Source organism: Macaca mulatta, chromosome 9 (assembly GCF_049350105.2).
Source record: "Macaca mulatta isolate MMU2019108-1 chromosome 9, T2T-MMU8v2.0, whole genome shotgun sequence".
Lineage (NCBI taxonomy): Eukaryota > Metazoa > Chordata > Mammalia > Primates > Cercopithecidae > Macaca > Macaca mulatta.
The window spans coordinates 56,058,158-56,075,883 of NC_133414.1; the positions used below are offsets into that span (position 1 = coordinate 56,058,158).

At 41.5% G+C, this 17,726-nt stretch overlaps 2 pseudogenes; both read right to left on the reverse strand.

Moving 5' to 3' along the window:
* Window positions 1-9,383: 9,383 nt before the first annotated feature.
* Window positions 9,384-15,347, reverse strand: LOC100424503 (coiled-coil-helix-coiled-coil-helix domain-containing protein 2 pseudogene; annotated as a pseudogene).
* Window positions 15,348-15,582: 235 nt separating this feature from the next.
* Window positions 15,583-17,655, reverse strand: LOC705016 (adenylyl cyclase-associated protein 1-like; annotated as a pseudogene).
* Between the last annotated feature and the right edge of the window lie 71 nt (window positions 17,656-17,726).

Consider the following 17,726-nt stretch of genomic DNA (forward strand, 5'->3'; position numbering starts at 1 on the left):
CTTCCTCATGTGCACACTCCCCTCCTCGTGCAATATAAGAGGCCATGGGCCATGGTTATGGCCAGTCCTGTGTATGTGCGGTTACCCTTAACTCTCTTGCCCCAGTCTTTCTTGGTTTTATTCTCTTGATAGAAACCCAAATCTGCTTGAATCCAGTTCCTGGCCTGCACCTGCATGGCAGAGATTGTTTGAGAAAACCACGTGGCTGGGATGATTGGTCTCATTTTCAGTTTATAGCCATTAAGTTCAAGTGAGCCCTTCATGCTGCCTGGCTATCCTTCTACATTTCTTAGTCCATTCATTCTCCTAAATGACTGTTTCACAGCTTCTACTTTCTTTTCATTATTTATTTATTTTTTTGAGCCAGGCTGGAGTTCAGTAGCGCGATCTTGGCTCACTGCAATCTCTGTTTCTTGGGCACAAGCGACCCCCCAACCTCAGCCTCCTAAGTAGCTGGTACTATAGTCTTGCACCACCACGCCCAGCTAATTTTTGTGGGGTTTTTTTGTTTTTTTTTTTTTAAGAGATGAGGTTTCACTATGTTGTCCAGGCTGGTCTCTACCTCCTGAGATCAAGTGATCCGCCCACCTCAGCCTCCCAAAGTGCTGGGATTACAGGCTGAGCCACCATGCCTGGCCTTCTACTCTCTTTTCAAGCCTCCAACAACTCCTCCCGTCTCACTGAGTGCTGATGACTTTGCTTTTTGTTACTGAGTAAAGAGAACCTTTGTACCGCCTCACAGGTATGTCTGCCCTCCTTTCTGCATTATAATCTGTATGCTCTACTTTTCTTTCTGAGTGACTGGCCCTAGTTCCTATATGAGAAAATTCTTTTGCACCCTGGATGTTAACTGCCTTCTCGTGAATGAGGGCCTTCTCTCTCTTCTGTATTTCAAGATTTTCATTCTGTACTGAATTATCAGCATACTAATGAATACACTATAATATTGTCCATAAAATAAATAAAACCCCTTACCTTGCACCCTATTTCTCTCCAGCCACTACCTTATTTCTCTGCTTTGCTTTACAGCAAAACTCCTAAAAAAATTGTCCCTAAGGGATGTTTCCAATTTCTTTTCTCCCATATTCTCTCTTTTTTTACATGTAAAACCCAACATTTAATTTCTTAACTTAATTTAAAAAATTGATATATAATAGATGCATGTATTTTGGGGGTACATATGATAATTTGATTAATATTATGTGTAAAGATCAAAGCAGGGAAATTGGGATATCTATCACTATAGTATTTATCTTTTCTGTATGCCAGAAATATTGAAAAGATTCTCTTCTGGCTATTGGAAACATACAGTAGGTTAATGTTAACCATAGCTAACCTACTGGTCTATTGAACACCAGGTCTTATTTTTTCTATCTAACTGTGTATTATACCTTGATATGGTTTGTCTCTGTTTCCCCATTCAAATCTCATCTCGAATTGTAATCCTCACGTGTTGAGGGAGGGACCTGTAATTCCCACAAGTGGAGGGAGGGAGGTGATTGGATCAACAGGGGCAGTTTCCCCCATGGTGTTCTCATGATAGCGAGCGAGTCCTCACAAGATCTGATGGTTTTGTAAGTGTTTGGAAGTTCCTTTGTTCTTCTCTCTCCTGCCACCTTGTGAAGAAGGTGACTGCTCCTTCTTCCAACATGATTGTAAGTTTCCTGAGGCCTCCCCAGCCATGTGGAAGTGTGAGTCAATTAAACTTCTTTTCTTCATAAATTACCCAGTCTCAGGCTTTTTTTTTTTCATAGCAGTGTGGAAAAAAAAAAAAAAAAAAAAACTAATACATACCCCTTAACCAACCTCTATTCAGACCCCCACCTCTACTCTTACTGAACTCTGGTTACCACCAATCTACTCGCTATCTTCATGAAATCCACTTCTTTTTTTTTTTTTTTTTTTTTTTTTTAGTTCCCACATATGAGTGAGAATATGCAATATTTGTCTTTTTGTGCTTGACTTATTTACTTAACATCATGGCCTCTAGTTCCATCCATATTCCTGCAACTGACAGGATTTCATTTTTTTTTATGACTGAATAATATTCCGTTATGTACATACACCACATTTCTTTATCCATTCATCCATTGATGGCCACTTAGGTTGATTCCATATTTTGGATATTGTAAATATTGTTGCAGTAAACATGGGAGTGCAGATAGCTCTTCAGTATATTGATTCCCTTTCTTTTGGATATATACCCAGTAGTGGAATTGCTGAATCATATGATAGTTCTGTTTTTAGTTTTCTGAGGAGCTTCCATACTGTTCTCCATAGTGGTTGTACTAATTTACATTCTCATCAACAGTGTACAAGGATTCCCCTTTCTCCAAATTCTCACCAGCATCTGTTATTCCCTGTTTTTAGATAAAAGTCATTTTAACTGTGGTGAGATGATAGCTCATTGTGCTTTTGATTTGCATTTTTCTCATGATCAGTGATGTTTAGCATTCGTTTATATACCTGTTAGCAATTGTATGTCTTCTTTTGAGAAATGTCTATTCGGATCTCTTTTGTCCATTTTTAAACTGGATTATTTGTGTTTTTACATAGAGTTGTTGGAGGTCCTCGTATATTCTTGTTATTAGTCCCTTGTCAGGTGGATAGGTTGCGGTATTTTCTCCTATTCTGTGGGTTGTCTGTTCACTTTGTTGGTTGTTTCCTTTGCTGTGCAGAAGCTTTTTAGTTTGATGTAATTCCATTTGTCTGTTTTTGCCTTTGTTGCCTATGCTTTTGAGGTCTTACACAAAAAAATTTTTGCCCAGACCAGTGTCCTGGAGTGTTTCCTCAATGTTTTCTTCTAGTAGATTCATAGTTTCAGGATTTAGATTTAAGTCTTTAATCCATTTTTATTTGATTTTTGTTTATGGTGAGAGATAGGGGTCTAGTTTCATTCTTCTGCATATGGTTACCCAGTTTCCCAGCATCATTTATTGAAAAGACTGTCCCTTTCTCCAACGTATGTTCTTGGTTCCTTTGTTGAAAATAAGTTGGCTGTAAGTACATGGATTTGTATCTGGGTTCTCTATTCCGTTCCATTTGACTGTCTGTTTTATGCCAGTACCATACTGATTTGGTTACTATAGCTTCGTACTGTATTTTGAAATCAGGTATTATGCTATCTTCAGCTTTGTTCTTTTTGCTCAGGATTGCATTGGCTATTTGGGGTCTTTTGTGGTTCCATGTGAATTTTAGGATTTTTTTTCCTATTTCTGTGAAGAATTTTTTTTTTGTGAAGAATGTTATTGGTATTTTGATAGGAATTGCATTGAATGTATAAATTGCTTTGAGTAGTATTGTCATTTTTTTTTTTTTTTTTTTTTTTTTTTGAGACAGAGTCTCGCTTTGTTGCCCAAGCTGGAGTGCAGTGGTGTGATCTCAGCTCACTGCAACTTCTGCCTCCTGGGTTCAAGTGATTCTCCTGCCTCAGCCTCCTGAGTAGCAGGGGCTAGAGGTGCCCGCTGCCACACCTGGCTAATTTTTTGTATTTTAGTAGAGACCGGATTTCACCCTGTTGCCTAGGCTGGTCTTGAACTCCTGAGCTCAGATAATCCTCCTGCCTCAGCCTCCCAAAGTACTAAGATTACAGGCATGAGCAACTGCTCCTGGCCAATAGTATTGTGTTTTTAGCAATACCAATTCTTCCAGTCCATGAGCATGGACTATCTTTCCATATTTTGGTGTCCTCTTCAATTTTTTTCATCAGTGTTTTATAGTTTTCCTTGTATAGATCTTTTACTTCTTTGGTTAAATTGGTTCCTAGGTATTTTATATTCTTTGTAGCTATTGTAAATGGGGAAAATTGTAAATCAAAAAATGCGTTTTGATTTCTTTTTCATATTGTTTGCTGTTGATGTATATAAATGCTACTGATTTTTGTATGTTGATTTTGTATCCTGGAACTTTACGGAATTTGTCAGTTCAGAGAATTTTTTGGTATAGTTTTTAGGATTTTCCAAATGTAAGATCACATTGTCTGCCAGCAAGTCTAACTTGACTTCTTCCTTTCTAGTTCGGATGCCCTTTATTTTTTTCTGTCACCTAATTGCTCTGGCCAGGACTTCCAGAATTATACTGAATAAAAGTAGTGAAAGTGGGGATCTTTGTCTGGCTCCAGATCTTAGAGAAAGGATTTTCAATTTTTCCCCATCAAGTATGATGTTGGCTTTGGGTTTGTCTAATATATGGCTTGTATTATTTTGAGGTATGGAATACACCCAGTTTGTTAAGCATTTTTATCATAAAGGGATGTTAAATTTTATTGAATGCTTTCTCAGAATCTATTGAAATTATATGGCTTTTGTTCTTGGTTCTGTAAATGCAATGTATCACATTAATGTATCGTGTAAATCAATAAATGTTTATTAATGTATCACATAAGTCAATAAATGTTTAATATTTCTCGATTTATATATGTTGAACCATCCTTGCATTTCTGGGATGAATCCCACTTGAACATGGTGAATGATCTTTTTAATCTGTTGTTGAATTCAGTTTGCTAGTATTTTGTTGAGGATTTTTGCATCTACATTCATCAGTGATATTAGCTTCTCATTTTCTTTTTTTGTTGTGTCTGGTTTGATATCAGGGTAATGCCTGCCTCATAGAATGAATTTGGAAGTATTTCCTCCTTTTCATTGTTTTGAAGAGTTTGAGTAGAGTTGGTATTAGTTCTTCTTTAAATGTTTGGTAGAATTCAGCAGTGAAGCCACCTGGAGTTTTCTTTGATGGGAGACTTTATTACAGCTTAGAGCTCATTACTTGTTATGGGCTTGTTGATGTTTTCTTTTCTTCATGGTTCAGTCTTGGCAGGTTCTATGTGTCCAATTTATCCATTTCTTCTAGGTTTTCCAATTTGTTGTTGTATAGTTGTTGATGGTCTCTAATGTTTCTTTGTATTTCTGTGGTCTCAGTTATGTCTCCTTTTGTTGTTTCTGATTTTATGTATTTGGGTCTTCTCTCTTTTTTCCTTAGTCTAGCTAAAGGTTTGTCAATTTTATCTTTTCAAAAAACTACTTGTTTTGTTGATATTCTCTCTATATATATATTTTTACCTCAACTTCATTTATTTCTGCTCTGATCCTTATTGTTTCCTCCCTTCTAATTTTGGATTAAGTGTGTTCTCGCTTTTCTAGTTCGTTGGGGCACATTGTTAGATTTTTTATTTGAAGTCTGTCTACTCTTTCTTTCTTGGTTTTGTTTTTGAGACAGAGTCTCGCTCTGTCACCCAGGTTGGAGTGCAGTGGTGCAATTATGGCTCTCTGCAGCCTCGACTTCCCAGGCTCAAGCGATCTTCCCACCTCAGCCTCCCGAGTAGCAACTACAGGTATGTGCCACTACAACAGCTAATTTAAAAAATTTTTGTAGAGATGAGGTCTCACTGTGTTGTCCAGACTGCTATCGAACTCTTGGCCTCAAGCAGACTTCCCACTTCGGCCTCCCAAAGTGCCAGGATTACAGGCATGAGTCACTGTGCCTGGCCTGTCTTTCTGCTTTTTTGGTGAAGGTGTTTATTGCGAAAATCTTCCCTCTTAGTACTGCTTTTTCTGTGTTCAATAGATTTTGGTATGTTGTATTTCCCTGTTCATTTATCCAAGAAATTTTAAAAATTTCTTCCTAATTTCTTCATTGACCCTTTGGTCACTCAGGAGCATGTTGCATAGTTTCCATGTGTTTGTGAAGTTTCTGATGTTTCTTTTCGTCTTGATTTCTAATTTTATTCCATTGTAGCTAGAAAAGATACCTAATATGATTTCCACTGTTTTTTTTTTTTTTGAGACAGGGTCTTGCTTTGTTGCCCAGGCTGGAGTGCAGTAGCACAATGATGGCTCACTGCAGCCTTGACCTCCTGGGCTTACATGATCCTCCCCCCTCAACAACCTGAGTAGCTAGGACTACAGGTACATGCCACCACGCCCAGCTAATTTTAAAATTTTTTGTAGAGATGGAGTTTCACTTTGTTGCCAGGCTTGTCTCAAACTCCTGGCCTCAAGTGATCCTCCTGCCTCAGTCTCCCAAAATGCTGGGATTACAGGTGTAAACCACCATGCCTGGCCCGATTTCTACTTTTTAAAATTTACTCAGGCTGGGCACAGTGGCCATGCCTATAATCCTAGCACAGAGGCCAAGGCGTGTGGACCACTTGAGGTCAGGAGTTCGAGACCAGCCTGGCCAGCATGGTGAAACCCTGTCTCTTGTAAAAATACAAAAATTAGCTGGGTATGGTGGCAGGAACCTGTAATCCCAGCTACTCAGGAGGCTGAGGCAGGAGAATTGCTTGAACCTGGGAGATGGAGGCTGCAGTGAGCCGACATCAGGCTACTGCACTCTGGCCTGGGTGACACAGCGAGACTCTGTCTCAAAAAAAAAAAAAGTTATTGAGACTTGTTTTGTGGCCTAAGGTGTGCTCTATTATGGAGAATGTTTCAAGTGCTGATGAAAATAATGTGTGTTATGCAGCATTTGGGTAAATGTTATGTAGATGTTACTTAGGTCTATTAAGTATAGTGTGCAGTTTAATTGTGATGTTACTCTATTGATTTTTTGGTCTGTATGATTTGTCCATTACTGAGACAGTTCCCTACTATTATTGTATTGCACTCCTTCTCTCCCTTCAGACCTATTAATGCTTGCTTTTTAAACTTGGGACCATCCTGTGTTGCATGCATATTTATAATTATTATATCCACCTGCTGAATTGATCCCTTTATCATTATATAGTGACTCCTTTTGTGTCTTTCTACAGTCTTATTTTGTATTCTATTTGATCTAAGTATAATGATTCCTGCCCTCTTTTGGTTTCCAGTTTCGTGAAGCATCTTTTTCTATCCCTTCACTTTCAGTCTATGCGTGTCTTCAGAGGTGAGGTGGGTTTCTTATAGTAGCATGTAGTTGGGTCTTATTTCTTTATCTACTCAGTCACTCTATCCCTTTTAATTGGAGAATTGAGTCCATTTACATTCTGTTTTATTATTGATAAGAAAGGATTTACTACTGCCATTTTATTGCTTGTTTTCTGGTTATTTTGTAACTTTTGTCTTCCTTTCTTCCTTTTTTATTGTCTTCTTTTGTGGCTACGTGATCTTCTTTGGTAGTATGTTTTAATTCATTGTTTTTTTACTTGCAGTGAATCGATTTTTTTTTTTTTTTTGCATTGTGGTTCCCGTGAGGAAACCAAAAAATATATATCTTATAGATATAACAAGTTATTTTAAACAGATGACAACTACACTTTGATCACAAAGAAAAGAAGACAAACAGAAAAAAGGAAAAAAAGACCAGTTCTACACTTTAACTCTATCCCCCCATTTTGACTTTTAGTTGTCTGAATTTACATATATTTATATTACTTACCTCTTGACAGGTTGCTATAGCTATTATTGTTCATGACAAATCGATCATGGCTGTTGTGGTAAACTGAGCACCAGAGAGACCGATACGGGGAATATAGGAGGATGTTTATTTAAGGTACGCACCAGCTCAGTGGATTCACATCCAAAAAGCTGACCATTGAACAAAAACAGAGTTTAGCTTATGTAGGTTAGCATACATAAGCAAAATAAAGGCAGTAAGTTTTACAGTGACAAGTCACGTAATCTATAGCATAACTGCTGACCTTGGCAATAACCTGTGGCCTTGTATAGCTAGTGGCCTAGCAACTGCATCGAAAGAAAAACAGGAACTTTGCAAATCCTACTAAATACAAGCATTGGCAAACATAGTCATAACTAATAGTACAATACAGGAGAGACAGTAAAGGAATTTGTTTTTCTTCTTTTAACCTTGCTTGGGGGTGTCCGGAGTTCATTTCTTAAGGCTAGGTCACCACGACCTGTCTATAGCCTTGCCTGCAGTAGAGAAAAACTTGTGTTTCTCACTTCACCTTTAAGTGCTGAATGTATTCACTTTTCTTGGAGTGAATAAATGCAGTACTTATTTTCATTATTATTTTTAAATTTCTGTCTCATGCCTATTGGGCTCCATACTAAAATTGTGAGTGGATTGTATGCCACAGTTACAGTATTAGAGCATTCTGGGTTTTTCTATGTATTTAATTTTACTAGTGGGTTTTATACTTCAATTTTTCTCACATTAGCAATTTTTTTTCAGACTGAAGAAGTACCTTGAGCATTTCTTGTAAGATAGGTCTGGCGGTAGTGAATTCTTTTGGGGCTTTTTTTCTTTTGAGACAGGATCTCCCTTTCTTGCCCAGATTGGAGTGCAGTGATGCAATGTTGACTCACTGCAGCCTCAACCTCCTGGGCTCAAGCGACCCTCCCACCTCAGTCTCTCTAGTAGCTGAGACTACAGGCATGCACCACCACACCAGGCTAATTTTGTTTATTATTTGTATTTTATTTTATTTTACTTTTATTTTATTTTATAGAGATGAGGTCTCACTATGTTGCCCGGGCTGGTCTCCAACTCCTGGACTCAGGTGATCCTCCTACCTTGGCCTCCCAAAGTGTTGGGATTATAGGTGTGAGCTACTGTGCCTAGCCTGGCATGTTAGAATCATATAGGGAGCAATGACAAATATGATGTTTAGAGCCTGGGCGACATAGTGAGACCCCTGTCTTTACAAAAAACTAAAAAAACAGCTGGGTATGGTGGCTGATGTCTGTTGTCCCAGCTACTTGGGAGGCTGACATGGAAGGATGGTTTGAGCTTGGGAGGTGGAGGCTGCAGTAAGCAGTGACTGCCACTCCAGAGTGGATGACAGAGAAAGACCCTGTCTAAAAAAAAAAAGAAATGTTGTTTAACTTTCTTTGATTCATGTTTGCATGAAAGTATGCTTATTTATTTATTTATTTATTTTGAGAGTCTCACTCTGTCACCCAGGCTGGAGTGCAGTGCACTACTGGGCTCAAGCGATCCTCCAACATCAGCCTCCTAAGTAGGTGGGACCACAGGCTCATGCCACCACACCCAGCTAATTTTTTGTATTTGTTGTAGAGATGGGGTTTCACCACATTGCTCAGGCTGGTTTCAAACTCATGGGCTCAAGAGATGCTCAGTTTTGAACTCCCAAAGTGCTAGGATTGCAGATGTGAGCCAGCATGCCTATATTAATTTTGTTTTGGGTGGGAGGATTGAGAAAATCACTTTATTCTAATTAACTCTCAAACAATAAAATTACAGCAGCTGGTTTAAGGAAACCACAGAAATATTTGTCCAGCCCAAAATTCTATACCATCTCGGTGAAATTCTATACAGTGAGAACACCCTCTTCCATTGTAATTCTGAAGCAGGAAAGATATGAATGACAGAGGAGAATTTTAACTGATGGTTTTATACTTTATACCTTTATTGTCAATTATATTTTATGCTAAATTAACTTGGTCATAAGAGCCATTTTCATTTCTTCAGTTTGGACTTGATTAGGCTATTCCATTTGCAAATCTGCACTGTTTCAACACCTCATTGAAACCTCACAGAGTTTTGTGTCATCCTGGTTCTGGGCATGCTCCAAAAACCGTTTGATCTCAGAAGCAAGGCCGCTGCTGCTGTGCTGGCTGGGTTCCCTGAGGTTCGTGGTAAGTGAGACCAGGCCTTGGAGGCTCAGCATTATTTCTTCCACTAAAACCCCCAGCGTGTGCCCAACAGTAGAGCCCGCAGCAATGCCAGCTGCAGTGGTTGCCATTTGGGCCATCAGAGCTAGCCACCAAGGTGCAGCAGCAGGAAAGCCAGTTGCAGAGGATGGGGCTGCTGCTGGGGGCTGAGCTGTGGTGCTGGGCTGGGTGCAGTTCTCATCTCAGGTGCCCGGCTGGCTGGAGGGGCTGTGCAAGTGATGATGCGGCTTCCATGCAGCATTATGGCTGCACAGAGGCGCAGCCTGTGAAACCCTGCAAAGAGCTCAACACCATAAATGTGTTATGAGTATGTGTTTCAAAATTGTATAAGATTTCTAAAAAGTTGATATATCTTGGTACATGTAGTGAATTGCTTTAATCTGATGCTTTTCTGCATAGAGCTTTTAGCTCTGTGCAAATCCTAGAGTGTTACATCTTCAAGGATATTCATGGAAAGGACCAGGAATTGTACTCTTGAATAGAGGTTTCTGATAGCTTTGTAGATCATATCATTAGACTATGTAAAAGCTTACAGACCACTAATAAAAGACTGGTGTGTTCATGAAGATCACTAATTGTGTTAGTCCATTGCACTGCTATAAAGAATACCTGAAAGAAAGTGTAATTTATAAAGAAAAGAGGTTTAATTGGCTCAAGGGTTCTGCAGGCTGTACAGGAAGCATGGCTGGGGAGGCCTCAAGAAACTTTCAATCATGGCAGAGGGGAAGCAGGCACATCTTACATGGCCAGAGCAGGAGAAAGAGAGAGAGAAGGAGGTGCTACACACTTTTAAACAACCAGATCTCATGAGAACTCACTCACTCTCATGAGAATAGCACCAAAGGGGAAATCTGTCCCCACAACCCAATCACCTCCCACCAGGCCCACCTCCAACACTGGGATTACAACTTGACATGCGATTTGGGTGGGGACACAGATTCAAACCATATCACTAACTCAACCTCAAACAGAACAAGAATTAATTACCTGGGACTGAACTGATGGAGAAGTGAAATGATTTTTATATCTTTTTGTTGGAAACATTGCTGATTCTTTTCATGTTTTGTTTTGTGGAGTCAAGAAAACTTTATTTCTTTTGAGCTACTTGTAAGTCACAGAAATTGGGTAAAATATACCTTTATTTATTTATTTATTTATTTATTTATTTATTTATTTTTTAAACAGAGTTTTGCTCTTGTTGCCCAGGCTGGAGTACAATGGTGTGATCTCGGCTCACTGAAACCTCTGCCTGCCGGGTTCAAGTGATTCTTCTGCCTCAGCCTCCCAAGTAGCTGGCATTACAGGTGCCTGCCACCACACCCAGCTAATTTTTGTATTTTTAGCAGAGGGGTTTCACCATGTTGGCCAGGCTCGTCTCAAACTCCTGACCTCAAGTGATCCACCCTCCTTGGCTTCCCAAAGTGCTGGGATTACAGGCATGAGCCACTGCACCCAGCCTAAAATATACTTTTGTGAGTAAATTGAGACATTTACCTTTCTCTCTACCTGATTTCTCCAGAATTCAGAAACTATTTGTGTGTTTTCTTACATTATGGCAATATAGTTATTTGCATAAGCTCAGTAAGAATCCATTTTTTTTTTTTAACAGGACACAATTGGAGACACTGTTTTTTTTTTTAAACCACCATTTGACTGGAATGACGTATTTTCTGATATGACCAGATTGCTTTAAATAACTGAAGTTGACTTATAAAGCCGATAGACATGGGGAATGACCGGCCTGGTACCTTGTCTACACAGTTCCCTTACAAGGTTCCTGACCTTGTGGTAAGAAAATAATATCAGTTTCTGGCCAGGTATGGTGGCTCACACCTGTAATCCCAGCACTTTGGGAGGCTGAGGCAGGTGGATCACGAGGTCAGCAGTTCAAGACCAGCCTGGCCAAGATGGTGAAACCCTGTCTCTCCTAAAAATACAAAAAAATTAGCCAAGCATGATGGCAGGAGCTTGTAATCCTAGCTACTCTGGAGGCCGAGGCAGAGAATTGCTTGATCCCAGGAGGCAGAGGTTGCAGTGAGCTGAGATTGCACCACTGTAGTCCTGCCTGGGTGACAGAGCGAGACTCCGACTTAGAAAAAAAAAAAAAAGGATATCAGTTTCTGACAGGCACAGGGACCTCAAGATATTTTGAGACCTAGAGAAGAGAGAAATTTATCTAGTTTGTACAGGTATGACGGGTACAGTCTGATGGTGAATCCTTGGCTTGGTCACTGCACTCCAGGCTGGGTGATGGAGTGAGATTCTGTCTCAAAAAAATGAAAAAATTAGCTCGGGGTGATGGCGCACAACTATAGTCCTTTTTAATCAGTGTTCTCACACACACACCTTTGAACACTTGGCTGATTATCTCTTTAGGATGAGCCCGTGGAAGGGCGCTCACTGGGTCACGGGATGTGCTCACAATGTGCTCCTTACTTTTCTGGCTGTGAGTCCCTTCCCTTAAAGTTCTCATTACCCCAGGCCCCCCAGGGTGATCTTTTGAGAAAAAGGCCTGTTCCTGTCTTATCCTCTGTAAAACTTCCAAGGCTTCCCATTGCCTGCACGGAAAGGTCCAAACTTCATCCTGGCCCAGCCTTTTGCCAGCTTTGGTGCCGCCCACTGGCTGGAGCACCACATCTCCACTTGGCCTTGAGTTCATCTGAAAAATGGGTACAGATTACACCATTCCCTTCACATTGCCAAGTGGCTAAAGAAGTGAGGAATTTAAGCATTTAGCACAGAGCCCGTCTCTCTTTAAGTTTTAGCTGGTAGTGATCGAAACAGTGAACTCCCCATTGCCGAGACCAGCTTGGTCGGGGAGACCCTAACTCAGCGGCGCTAGAGGAATTAAAGACACACACACAGAAATACAGAGGTGTGAAGTGGGAAATCAGGGGTCTCACAGCCTTCAGAGCTGAAAGCCCCGAACAGAGATTTGCCCATGTATTTATTAACAGCAAACCAGTCATTAGTATTGTTTCTATAGATGTTAAATTAACTAAAAGTATCCCTTACAGGAAATGAAGGGATGGCCCGAATTAAAGGAATAGGTTAGGCTAGTTAACTGCAGCAGGAACACACTCTTAAAGACACAGATTGTTCATGCTTTTGTTTGTGGCTTAAGAATGCCTTTAAGCTGTCTTCCGCCCGGGGTGGGCCAGGTGTTTCTTGCCCTTATTCCTGTAAACCCACAACCTTCCAGCGTGGGCGTTAGGGCCACTATGAACATGTTACAGTGCTGCAGAGATTTTGTTTATGGCCAGTTTTGGGGCCAGTTTATGGCCAGATTTTCGGGGGCTTGCTCCCAACCCCCCATTTTGAGTCCTTAATCTGTATTATCAGTAAATAACGTTCTTTTCAAATGATTTACATGACTCCTGCAAGCTCTGCCTACATCTGCCCACTGGCAATTGACACTTTGTCCAAGCCCCACACAGGAGCACTTACAGTGGAGTGTACTAAGAAAGGGTATCTCTTAGTCTTGGGCCACAGAAGGGAAATCGATATTTTAGTTCTGATAGGAAGGATGGAAAGGAGTTGGCCAGGACAAGAGTTGGGGCCCAAGTTAGGCAAGCAGAAGGAAGAGGCCAGGGCAGCTCCTGCATGGGTCCAGTTCCCTAGGTGGTATGAAGCTTGGTAAGCAAGGGGCTAAGGAAGCCACTGGGGCAGAGCCACATGAGCAGGATTGGCAGAGGGAGAGGTGAGGATGGCAAAGCAGGCAGGAAAGAGTGGAGGGTGCCACGGGTTAGGCAAGGAGTTCAGACAGTCGAGGAATGATGGAAAGCCAATGGGGGCAGCTTTGCTTTGGGATCCAACAATGACTGTTGGTACCCAGCTCTGCCATTTACTAGGTGAGGGACCAAAGACAAGTTACGTTCTCTGAGCCAATTTCCTTATCTGTAAAATGACAATAATAATTGTACCTTCTTTGGTGGTGAGGACTCAGTGCAATGATGTATTTGTAAAGGGCTCTGCATGTCCTCTGGACTCAGCAAATGTTAGCCATATATAAATAAATGCAGATTCTGGATCCAGTCCCCAAAGTAAGGAAAGACTGGTCCTCAGGTGCCCTTGCTGGAAAAAGCGGGATGGAAAAAGTGGGATACTTTTATTTTTTGTAGAGTCTCGCTCTGTCATCTACGATGTAGTGAGTGGCGCGATCTCAGCTCACTGCAACCTCCACCTCCTGGGTTCAAGCAATTCTCCTGCCTCAGCCTCCTGAGTAGCTGGAGCTACAGGTGCACACCACCACACCCAGCTAATTTCTTTTGTATTTTAGAAGAGATGGAGTTTCACTGTGTTGCCCAGGCTGGTCTCGGACTACTGAACTCAGGCAATCCACCCGCCTCAGCCTCCCAAAGTGCTAGGATTACAGGCATGAGCCACTGTGCCTGGTCATGATTCTTGATAAAGTGGCTTTGTAGGATTCCTGCCTAAAACTCGGCTCACCAGGCCGAGACAAGGCATAGTTGAAAGGAGGATGCAAAGGAGCCTGACTCCACTTTAGGAGAGACGCTTGTCAGCTGTTCTATCCTTAGCATACAGAAGTGAGTGGCACATAGTGGGGCTTCGGTCAATCATTGGTAAATTGGTAAATGAATGAACCATTCTGAGAAATTTTCTTAAAAAAAAAAAAGGCCCTAATTGAATGAGAGAGATACATTTTCCTCCCTTAGCTTTCTAATTCCTGGAGTTAATAAATAGAAACATATATTTTCCCTAGAAAATAATACATTTGTTAAAACAGATTCAGCCTACTTTCATTTTCTATGTCAGCAAATGGTGAGGAAATAATGTTTTTAGTGTTCTAGATGATGTACTTTTCTAACATGCTTTTTATTTGTATGAAATAAAAACAGGATTATTTGGAAACAAATAGCTATCCAAAGTCACATAAAATACGTCTCTCATATTTTGCTTACCAGTTTCTGGTGGCAGGTGTCAATCTAAGCAGTACATTAGAATCACTTGGGGGCTTTTAAAAATCCCAATGCCAGGACCACACTCAGGGCAATTAATTCAGAATCTCTGAAGCTGGGACCCAGGCACCTTCACTTTTCTTTTTCTTTTTTTGGTATTAACTTTATTCTATTTTCTGTATAACTTTAAGTACATAAAGTTTTATTTCCACAGGCCTCAGGAAATGGGTAGAAATCACAGGACAATCTCTTTTCCCACTAAAAAAGTTGCATATTTTGGTAAGTGTTTGTCCTAGAGGGAAAAAACTGAAATTTACATTAGCAGTGCTGTGCAAGATTCTTACATAAATCAAGACCTAAAAGCAGCTTGCAGTGGAGGTTTTGGTCCCCTGTTCAGGTGCTTGGACAGAAGCCATAAGCTGGTGAGCATGACAAGGAAAAGGAGGCAGTGAAGACAGGTGACAGGCACCTAGCAGGGAAGGAGGATTCAGGTGTGCCAGACTCCTTGGAATGGGGTGTTGTTTTTCCTTTTTTTTAAAATCTCTGTAGGAAGGTGCTGGGTAGGGATCCCAGAGAAAGAAAGGGTCCAATACTTCTTTAACTGCCCTGGATGAAGGGCACTGCTGTAGCAGCTAGTATCGGAGACTCTCCTATCTCATGGTTGAGGCAGAACTAGGATAGAATAGTGAATAAAAGGAATGCTTATAGGAAACCATTTTCCGTGGAATGCTAGATGGCCAAGCCTCAGCCTTCAGTCCAGTGTAACCCTTGCCTCACTTGTCAATAGTGAAAAATTAGTTTGGTTAGAAGAACCAGCTGGAAACACACCAGCTTCTGCTACCTTCATGCTCATCGTTAGAAAAAGATAACCAGTGTGAACATTCTGATCTGTTAATTCCTTGGACTGTTTTCCTCCCAATGGACTGTTTGTTGGTAGAATAACCTCCAAAACTCAAAGCTAAAATGCATCATTTTAGCCTGGTCGGCAGTTCCTTAAGAATGGACTGGTGGCATGGTTGAGCTAATATGGAAAAGCTACACCTTCCTGCAGAAGATCACCTGACCTGCTATGCCACTGCAAATCTCAGCCTGAGGTATAATTCAGTGAAGGCAGGTAGCTGTGCTTCTCAGAGCAGAGAAGCAGTTTTAAGAGCAGAAAGGTAGAGGAAATCTAGAAAAGAACCGTCTTGATACAAATTTATCCCATGGTATGAAGGGAGGGCAAAGAACCCAGTGGCACTTTGCTTATCCAGCAATTTCTGTCACTGTGGTGACCAACTTCTGCCCATTCCAGAGGGTCTTGAACTGCTCAGGAACTGGGAATTCACTAAAGTCACTGCCTATTGTAGGAATGAGGACGTTCATCTCAGAAGATTTGGCACTCACTATTTCACAATCCAGAGAATTCTTCCTCAGGTAAGCATGGCAGCCATCTGTTTTGTTGATTGAAATGGTTGGCACTTTACTCATTACCTAAACTTTGACATCCCTACTTGTTGGGAGCAAGCCCCCCCCAAATCTGGCCATAAACTGGCCCCAAAACTGGCCATAAACAAAATCTCTGCAGCACTGTGATATGTCCATAATGGCCCTAATGCCCATGCTGGAAGGTTGTGGGTTTACAGGAATGAGGGCAGGGAACACCTGGCCTGCCCGGGGCGGAAAACAGCTTAAAGGCATTCTTAAGCCACAAATGAAAGCATGAGTGATCTGTGTCTTTAAGAGTGTGTTCCTGCTGCAGTTAACTAGCCTAACCTATTCCTTTAATTCGGCCCATCCCTTCGTTTCCCATAAGGGATACTTTTAGTTAATTTAATATCTATAGAAACAATGCTAATGACTGGTTTGCTGTTAATAAATACATGGGCAAATCTCTGTTCGGGGCTTTCAGCTCTGAAGGCTGTGAGACCCCTGATTTCCCACTTCACACCTTTATATTTCTGTGTGTGTGTCTTTAATTCCTCTAGCACCGCTGAGTTAGGGTCTCCCCAACCAAGCTGGTCTCGGCACCTACTGTTGATTATCTCCACAATGCCCACTATATCATCGAATACCAGACCAAATTTCTTACAGTTATCTACTGTAATGGAGTTAATTTTGCCCTTGATTTGCAATGTCGTGTTGACACACTTGTATATGTAAGCTGCGTGTTTCAGCTCTGTGTCATCAATCACCAGGGTGGAAACATTTTCCTGATTTTCCACTCTCTGCTTCTTGCCCTCCAGTTCAAGTACAGCTGGCTCTTTCTTTGTGGCTGGTTTGGGGTCTAGGTGCAGAGAATGGCTTGGGGACACTGCATACTGGACCACTCTGAGCCTTCAGAGTTCTTGTGAGTCTTCATGTCATCAGATACATGTTTCAGGGCATGTGTGATGCTCTTCCCCTGATTAATCTACGCAAACAGTGCTGAGAGGGAAGTGGATTCATCTGAGCCTGAACTGATAGAGACTAGCGGAGGAGGGGGGCCTGGTGGTGGGGGAGGAGTAGCTGATCCAGCAGAGGGTCCAGATGGCAGTCCAGTCAGTTCTTTTGCCACAGGCCCTGTTTTGCTCCAGGCTAGTCCGGTGGTATGGAACTCCTTAATGTAAGCCTACAGCTCTGTCCGTATACTTAAATAAGCTTTGAACCAGTCTACATGCATCTTATCCACATCTTTGTACTCTTTAAGGACTCGGTTTGTATAAAACACTGCAGCATGATTCATTTCTTTCACATAAGGGCCAGGATTGGGAGCCACAGCCACCCAAACCAGGGCCTGGATACTTTCGCTGACAGCTGACAGGTGATTACACAACTTGCTGCCTCGGTTCTTCTCCCGAAAGGTTATCACTTCTTTCATCTGTTCTGAGATGGGTGCCAACAAATCGGAAAGCTGCCGGCTGTTGACATTGAGAAGCTGTAACCAAGAGAGTTCACTTCAACTTCAAACCTGTGTGGACCATCTCCGCATCTTTCTGCACATCTCCCCCAATCTCTTTACTGATCTTCAAGTACTCTGCCACAGGACAGGCAAGCGAGTCAAATGCCTGCGCATATGGAGCTGTTCCTGCTTTTGAAGGACTGTCTCCATACCCACGGTGCATGTCAGAGGTATGGGATACTGCCTCTAGGCAGCCCACTGCCCTGTCCAATTTTTCTACCAGATTTTGCATGTCAGTCATAATGTACCACCTCCCGATTGCGATCAGCCGCTCTCCACTTCCCGCACCTTCACTTTTCAAAGATTTCCAGG